Here is an 8,939-nt window from a genome sequence, read left to right as displayed (position 1 = left end):
TTGTTTAATGATTTGAATAATTGGCCAGTAATATAAAATTGCAATAAATAAAAATACAAAATATGCAATAAATGTATGCAACATAAATGAAGTTTGTTATTGTTGCAGTATTGGGGTGGCAGTTTTAAAGCTAAGGAGAAGAATCCTGCTTCTGTTTACCACTTCCTGTTAGTGTCCTCTACTCTCCCACTGAGTCAGAGGTAGTTAATGATTAATATCTTCACTTTTTAATGCTGTTTTCTAGGAGTTCAGGCTTTTCACAAAGTAGCTATGGCCCCCTGTAGCCTATCGATGATTTGCAGCCATTCTTTAGTCCTTTGGTTCATAGACTGCAGATCCATCATAGAATATTGTTTTCAGGAGTAGATTTTGAGATGTCGTTGAGAAGCTATCAGTCTCCCATTTCCATGTAACCTTGGACCTATGATTCATCCTTGGGGGCTTGAGTCTTTAACCTTTTAAGGTCATTTCTTGTGAGAGCGGCAGTATACATGGTTAAAAAGGCAAGAAAATAAAGCTATTAACAAGACAACGGCACAGTAATTGCAACTACAAATCAATCAAGGCCTGCTTTATTACTTTATTGTGTCAGACTGAATCTATGACTTTCAGTCACGAGAAAGTAGGAGAATAGCTGTTCTGAGACCAATGAAGACAATGTATTTAAAGAATGTATGTATTTTTCTTTCTTTTCTCCCCTGGGGTAGGATTACCAAGTTTTTGCCAAGAGCTTAAGTGATTTAAGTTTGTATCAAGACAAATGCATGATTTTTTAAATGATCAACAGTTTCAGCAAAGCATTCAAATACATCCATAGTCTTATACTCTGTTGTTAATTAGGAAAGCATAGTGTGCAAAATATATTTATCCCGAAAACAATTGCTTGTTTGGTCAGTTCACAGTGGATTTTTGTTTTTGTTTTTTTTATGTGCCGTTGGATAGTGTGCTGACAAGCCAAGTCCTTGTCCGTCATCATCGACCAATGCGTTTCGCATACCACAGTGGTTTTGATTTTCTCCCCATTTTTCCACAAGCAATAAATTATTATTTGTGTGATGATTTGGCCAGATTGTTGTGAATGCTTTGGGATATTCATTGTACTCAAATACAAAGTTATATGCTACATTTAGATGTTCAACTTCTTTCTCATCTTTAGAAATCCCCAAAGAGTTCAGGTGAACATCAGGTGAATTTGTATATTATTTTTCCTGCCACGGAATAGACCTCTTATTGTCAGTTAACACTGTCAATCCGAAGACACTGTTCTGTTGCTCTTATGTTTTCAGTTTATTTTGTGACTATTCATTGCAAGCAATGAACATCTAGCCTATCTTAAAGGACTGAATTCTTGTTCTTTTGTCAGGCTTTTCCAGGCTAATAACATGAGCCTTAAAACCCCTGGAGCCATTAGCCGCAGCTGAAATGCCAAGATACCTTTTCTCTTGTGATCTGCTATCTGGGATTAGTACATTTCCTCTCTCTCTCTCCTCCAAAAGCACTCAGTCTGAACGTTGTTTCACTCTGTGTGTTCATCTGGAGCATCCTCCACTCTGATCACGGAAGAGGGCTCATGTATTCTCTGTCTGTTGGCCGAAACAGAGCTGCCCTCTCCCTCCTCTCAGAACAAGGGTCTAATTGTGTCTGCTCAGCCCGGTGTGAAAGAACTATCTCTTCGTGTTTCTCCTGCTCATCCACAGAGCAAACGGATCTGTAGACTGGGCAGCCCAGCAGCGCTGTTTGCAGACAGGATTACGTCTGAGTCCTCTGGTCTTCTAGCTCTCAGACTCTCCCACCATCCGCTTTTGTCATAACCATTTTATTTCAAATAGTTTTAATTCCTTTATCTGTCTGTGATCTTATAATTTGTTGTTAAATCAGATGTAATCTTTCAAATGGTGGATTTACGTATATTTCATCACTCTCAGCTTGATTATATTACATCGCTTGCTAATCTCCTGGCCAAACTGAGAATTGCCCTAATTGAACTCTTGAGCTTGTTTCCTGCTGGAAGTCAAGGCTGGGCCATGCCGTAGGACCTGTGCCGGTGCATAATCATGTCCATGCACAGCATGGTTTAAACTATATTCCTAAGAGGAAGGCAGAAGGCTTAACAGGATTTTATTTCAAGGTTTCTACGCCGGCAATCCCTAGCCAAAATCTCAGAACCACCAACAAATAACGCATTTAGTTTGAGTTATTTCCAATGTCAAATATGTTGGTCAGATCCGGAAACACTTTTTTTTTTCGTTCTGTGTATTCTGCATGTAAATCTAGACCTTAACATCAGATCTCTCATGTATTTAAATGCCATGGATTAACCTGTGAATTTTTAAGCAGTTTTAGTGTTTCGGCTTTCTCCCTCCCCTACTCTTAACTGAACCTGAGTATTTTGGAAGTAAAATGGGCATATCTTTGACATTAATATGGCTATTAGAATTCTTGAAATAACTGTGTGCTTTTTGGCTTTCTAAATCAAGAGTATTAGGAATGTGTGTCCCTGATTAATTTGCTTATGAGAGTTTGAGGTCTGAGTGCCTGCAGATATGAATAATGCCCTGCTGTAAGAGTGGAGGGCAAGTAGGATTACCTTGTGATTTGGAGTGATTAGGTTACCGCTCTGGCAGCCTTTTCTCCCAACTACTTTGCTTTCAGATCGGAGTGTATAGTTCTTCTTATAACCGACCCGGTACTCTGGTTTCTTTTTGCTTTAATCCTACAGCAAGCTATTGATCAAAAACAGATGTGTCTGTACAGTTTATCTATTGTTCTACTTGTTACCTCTTTCTACCCTGTTAATCTCTGCCGCCTTAGTAGATCAGTGTTCATCTAGACCCAAAACTTTTGCCAAGTCTGTGCCCTTACCACCCAGACAGCTCAATCCATTCTTTCATTTGGATCAAATTCTTCAGAAACAGATATACAGGACAAAATCTGCAAATCAGGTGAAAGGCTATTATAATAGGCCATGTTCACACAGCAGCAGAATGCGGTTGTCAGTAGAGTCGCCAAGTCCGCTTATTATAAGCGACTTTGGGATTGTTGTTTTTTTCCTTTCAAAAAGTCGCTTATAGATTTGGCCAGTTGCAGAATAGAGTTGCATATTTGGGCCTGTTATTGGTGTTGGCATCCTAGGACAGCTTATGTGTGGTGTGCATACATCTTTGTTGTTTTTTCTTCTTCTTTATTTTCTTAATTTTATTTGATCATTTATATTATTTATAAATGAATAATTTATCCCATTTATCATTCAATCATTTATTTATTTATATATTACATATTTCCTTGCTCTTCCTCGATGCTTGCAATTGTTGTTTAATCTTATGATTGGTCACAAATGAAAGTTTAGAGGTTTTTTGGGATGTTGTTATGAAGCTTGATAACACTTGCTGGATTTGTGCTGGTCAGACTGAACATTGTCAAATCTGAACATAAACCCTGCTCATTGTTATCAACATCACTTTCTCTCCTGCTTTCTTCTCTTCCCTGGATTCTTCTGCCAGCTTCTCAGGCTAGAAGATTTTTAGTTAATACATTTTTGGATACCACACATAATGCAATTTGAATGCGATTTTGGGTATCGGACAAAACAGGCTGACTGGTTTTGGATAACAGAAATGCTATTTTGATTATTGTGTATTGGTTTAAGGCCAACTGTATTCCTCTAGCTCTTGTGTTGCACAGTTGCTTTTGGTCTCGCTTTTGCTAGGAATGCTGGAACAGTATATCCGCCTGCTGTCTCATTTCCAATGACGGTGGTTATATCTCATCTGTATAAACCTCCATAACTTGCTCGCTTTGGTTGATGAGCAGCTTCTTTTGATCTTGTTTTGAGCAGAAAATTCTCTTACCACAAGAGTGTCTCTTCTGACCGATAAAGTAGCTGATTTGATCTCATCTGTATCGCCTGTCCCAGCATTCTCCTTGGCAGATGGGTTAAGTCTTTGATCTTGTACTGAGGGAAAAATAACGCTCTTTCAAATGTGGACAGGACAACATGGATGCACACAAGGCGATGTCTGTAAGGCATTTCATGCTTCTGGTGTTTGTAGCCATAGCTTAATTCTCCTTCCATGTTTCATGCTGGCTTGTGAACAAGCGTTCATTGTTCCTCCCCTTCACTTCCTTGTCTTTCCCACCTATTTTATCATTTACAAGTGGAGAGATCAAACCCCACACAGCTACAACACTGCAGTGACAAGCCACAGAGCATCGAGTTCCCTGCATGTTTGTTAATGATTATACAATTTGCTTTCATGAAAGGTCTACCTCCTTGTAGCAAGTTTTGTCATTTTCCAAATCACTTTGCATATAACCATATCTGAGAGACTTCTTTGAAGTAGCAAATGTTACCAGACTCCAATAGCATAAAACAAACGGGTGCATGTTCCCATACAGTGAGACAAGTCACTTGTGTTTTTGAAAGTACCTCCCATCTGGTACATGAAAGGGGCCATCGCCTTCAAAGAGGGGAGAGAGGGCCAGTCCTAAACAAATGGTCCCTTTCTGAAGAACATGGTCCAAACTCTCTAAACAGTCTGAATTGGACGCTGAACGTTTTCTCTCTGGGTTCTCCTGCTGAGTGTGACTGTCCCAGTGTTTTTACAGCAAAAAGCACCTGAGAACACACACACACCCTGACACAAAAGCATGTTCTGCGCTTTTTCTTTTCTTTTTCTTTTTGTGAACTGAAAACAAGTGTGCGTGGAATTTAAAATGAAGTAATTTTGACAAGTTTCTGCATAGGAATCTTAATTGCTGGGAGCGGTTTTTAAGTTCTCATTCTTGATGTTTAGTGTATGTAAACTTCCTAAAATGTTCTCCTAAACAGTAATTTGTTTACATTCAAGCCATTTGAACTTTAGCACCACCATGCTTGCAATAGAAACAAAACCTCAGGATACTGGCATGCCGACATAAGCTGTTTGTCAGGTCTCTCTTCGTTCAGCCTATTAAATCATGATTTGTTTTTATGAGATTGCCTAATTAAAACAGGTTTCAAAAGAACAGCCAAAACAAAGCTTCTCCCACCTTAGCTTAAATAAACTGATTGGACACAGTCCTGCAGCCAAAATGATGCATTTCCTCTTAGTTTAAACAGCCAGTCAATGACAGACTCTCCATCACAGTGCACCAGACAGCACCAAACAGACGCTGCCGCCTTTCTTGTGTCTCAAACAAATGGATCTCGTATTTGTTGGAGACGCAGAGCTGCTGAACAATGTTTCAAATCAACATTGTTGCTGTGTTCTGTTTGTACTGTGTAGATGTTTTCCCTCAAACGGGTAACGATTCCGCACCCATTTGTTGCTGGCACCATGCATTCATGCAGAGCAATGTGTCTCAATTTTTCTATAACAAGTTTGACTTTGTCTAAAAGTCAATATTGCTAACCGAAACAAGAAGCTATGATAATTTTGTATTATTTCAATATTATTTGTGGTGGTCTACCAGTAGATCATCAACATAGATATTTTTGCATTCATGAAGATATTTTGGTAACACTTTACAATAAGGTTCATTAGTTAACATTGTTAACTTGGTTAACGTGAACTAAGAATGAACAATATTTCTACAGAATTTATTAATCTTAATATGAATTTCAACATTTACTAATACATTATTGAAATCAAGGGTTGTATTGTTAATATTAGTTAATGCACTGTGAATGTGAACTAACATGAACAGCTGTATTGTTATTAACTAACATTAACAAAGATGAATAAATACTGTAACAAATGTATTGTTCATTGTTAGTTAATCCATTAACTAATGTTGAACCTTATTGAAAAGTGTTACTGATATTTTATATTATATGTAATATGCGTAGACTATATAATACAATGAAATATAATACTAAAATAGATATGTATATGTTAATAAATGAACATCTGTATATAATTATCTATATCTATCTATCTATATAATATATTATACATTGTTAATTTGTTTATACACACACAGACACATTCAGTTATTTGTGATATCAATTTTAGAGCAAGAGAAGCATTTCAATTTGTTTTTAAATCTTGTTGCACTTCAAAGCAAAAGATTTGAAAAGATATTGAATAAAGTTGTCAAACAAAAATAAGTCTACTCCAAAGTTGTAAATAATGTTGATCACAGGTTTAATTATAGAATTAACATCAAAAGACAATAAAACCTCATCACTGTTGTTGACAATATTCAGGCATTTTTCTAAACTAAGACGCATTAAGAGAGATATATATTTGCTTTCAATTGAAGTTTATTTGTTCACGTAACTCTACATCTTTACTGAGACGTGCCGGTCAGATCTATCCGTGCAGTTCTAGCTCTGCGCCGCTGACAGTCGCTGAGACAGGAGACAGCTGTTAGCAGGGCAGAGACCCGAGACGTCAGGGGACGGGGGGCACTGTGTCTCTGTACTCCTTCAACAAGCTCAGAATGAATGATCTGAATATGTGTCAGGGTAAATGGCACTGTGTCTGATGATGTCTCAGATAGAAGACAAATAGTGTTGACCAGTTGGCACAGCTGCCGCAAATGATTCATTATGCAAACCTTAAATCATTAGTCAGTAACGGCATTAAACTTCACACGTGAATCCCAACCACAAAATATCTAAAATTACTCAATTGAGTTAACATTTCAAACAAGAAATATGAAAAAAAGAGAGACATTTTCTCATTCAAAGCACATGTTTTTTTTCTGCCCCATGCATAATTTCAGTTATATAAACCGAAGTCGCTTTCTTGCCCTCTATGAACCAGCCTAAGGCTATGTAAGGCTCTCGGCTTGAAGATCAAAGTGTCTGTGGTGTTGATCCTGGTATACGGGGAGGAATTGAGAATCTGCATGTTAAAACCTCAAACAGAGACACTCTAGGGAGGTCACAGCTCTGTTAGTCAGTCTTCAGTCTGGTTTAACCTGACATTAAGAGTTCATGCCCATTCACATCTCACTGCTACTAGATGCTTTTCACGTCCCTAATAAAAAGGGTGTAAGTCTCCATAAACACGCTCCTATGGCTCCACACTGCCTGAAAATAAGCTCTTTGAAAGATGTGAATGCATATTTTTGGTTACTTTATAACATATCATTAATCAGTTGGTTTTATCATTAAAATAAGTCCCATTTATTGATGGCTACCATCTCTTCACAATGTTCAGAATGTTCTGAATCTCTGAAATGTAAGGTCTGTGGTTTTTATTAATGTCCAAAGTCTATAATCTCCGGCACGTCCCCCTCAGCTTGGCTAATTCCAATTCCCGCATATTCCCGCTGTGGGCAGATGAGTTTAGCGAAACGACACATATTTGCTTTCCCATTGCTTTGGGTCATGATTAGAGCTCCACGGGCATTTCACGTTATATTGAGCTGAAATGGTGCAGCTTGGCAGTGAATGAAAATGTCATGCTTCAGCAATTGGCGGTGGTACCTCTTAAGAGTATCAGATTAGCTCTAAATATACACGCTGCCCTCTTTTCATGCTCTTCGCTGCTTTGGTTTCAGCTGTGAGAAAAGGATTACTTTTTTAGATTATTTTTTAAATCAATTAAACTAAAATAGCCGTGCCTAGTTTCCAATACCATCTCGCATGCCTTGTTGGAGTGAATGATATAAGTCTGTGTGACATTTGGATCTGCGCAGTTACATTCAACTTAATAGATGAGAAACATCCACTCAGTTTCTTTTGATTTTAAAAGGCATCATAGAATAACCTCATTCAAACATTAGCAGAAATGTATTTTGGTATGAAAAAGGGTATTATTTAATAAATGAGCAGACTTTTTATTGTTCATTTAAGTATCTGTATTGACCTAATGCTGTATTGTTATGTACAGTAATTTTCCCTAAATGTCATGTTAATCTTTTCATATGCAGTATATGCCTTGTTTTTTTTCTTTTGCACTGTAGCTTTGATGTTTGTTTTTCTTGTTTTTTTTCTTTCTTGCTCATTTGTCTCAAATTCATACTCACAGCCCTACATTCACACACTTAACCACAAAATCAGTGGAATTGCCTGCTTTATATAAAACAGATAGGCTACTGTTAACAGTGGAAAAACTCTTAATGGTCGTATTTTAATTGCGTCGTTATTTGAAAATTGGGTTGTGTGGTGTGTTTTACAGGGGAATCTTGTGAGTGTTACGGAATTCACTGCAGGAGGCGTTTTTGGACCAGAGAGCATGCAGGTTAATAAGAGAAGCATATGGCCAGAGAACATCTTGACATTTATTACACCGTAGACACTAATAAAATGACAGTTACCTTAGATGGTTAAAATATTAACTTGGCCATTGTGTGTGGTGGGAACTGTAATAAATGTATGCACGTAGTGGACTATTTTTTGTTCTATAAAAATATTTTCTCAACACATTTATATTTATTATTAGCAATCTGTAAGGATAATGAATCCTTTAATGGACTCTTTTATACTCCTTGATAGACCAAAAATAACAAGAGAATTTAATAGCTCATTATTATAAATTAGGAAATATCTTTGCTCAGATGTGGACTTCAATGGGCTACTGGGAGTATTTCTGAAGGTTAAATCATTTATTGTGTGAAATGTAGAAGAACCTTTGTCATATAGAGGCTAATATGAAACGTGCATCGGGATGTATTCATCACGTGGAAATCATTATTAGCGTGCTTGGAAAATTGCCTTTGCCGTTTTTGGAGTGGCCAATATGGGCCGTGTACAGCACTGTAAATGGCATGAGTGTGGAAACTCTGGCTTACAGCCGAATAGCCTATAATTTTATGAACCATGCAAACACTAGAATTGCCATATTTCGAATTCTGTGATTTTATTTCCCGAAATTGATGCTCCCATGATTTCTCACTTAATTTACTTAGCATTGATTTCAGTGCAGAAAAAAGTGTGTCTTTCCCAAAGTATAAGTTTTTAATATATATGCTAGCCAATTGCATGATATTATGTGTGGTTTATTAGA

Source organism: Rhinichthys klamathensis, unplaced genomic scaffold (genome assembly GCF_029890125.1).
Source record: "Rhinichthys klamathensis goyatoka isolate OS25496 unplaced genomic scaffold, OSU_Roscu_1.1 h1tg000321l_1, whole genome shotgun sequence".
Lineage (NCBI taxonomy): Eukaryota > Metazoa > Chordata > Actinopteri > Cypriniformes > Leuciscidae > Rhinichthys > Rhinichthys klamathensis.
Note: the sequence above shows the minus strand (reverse complement) of the source record.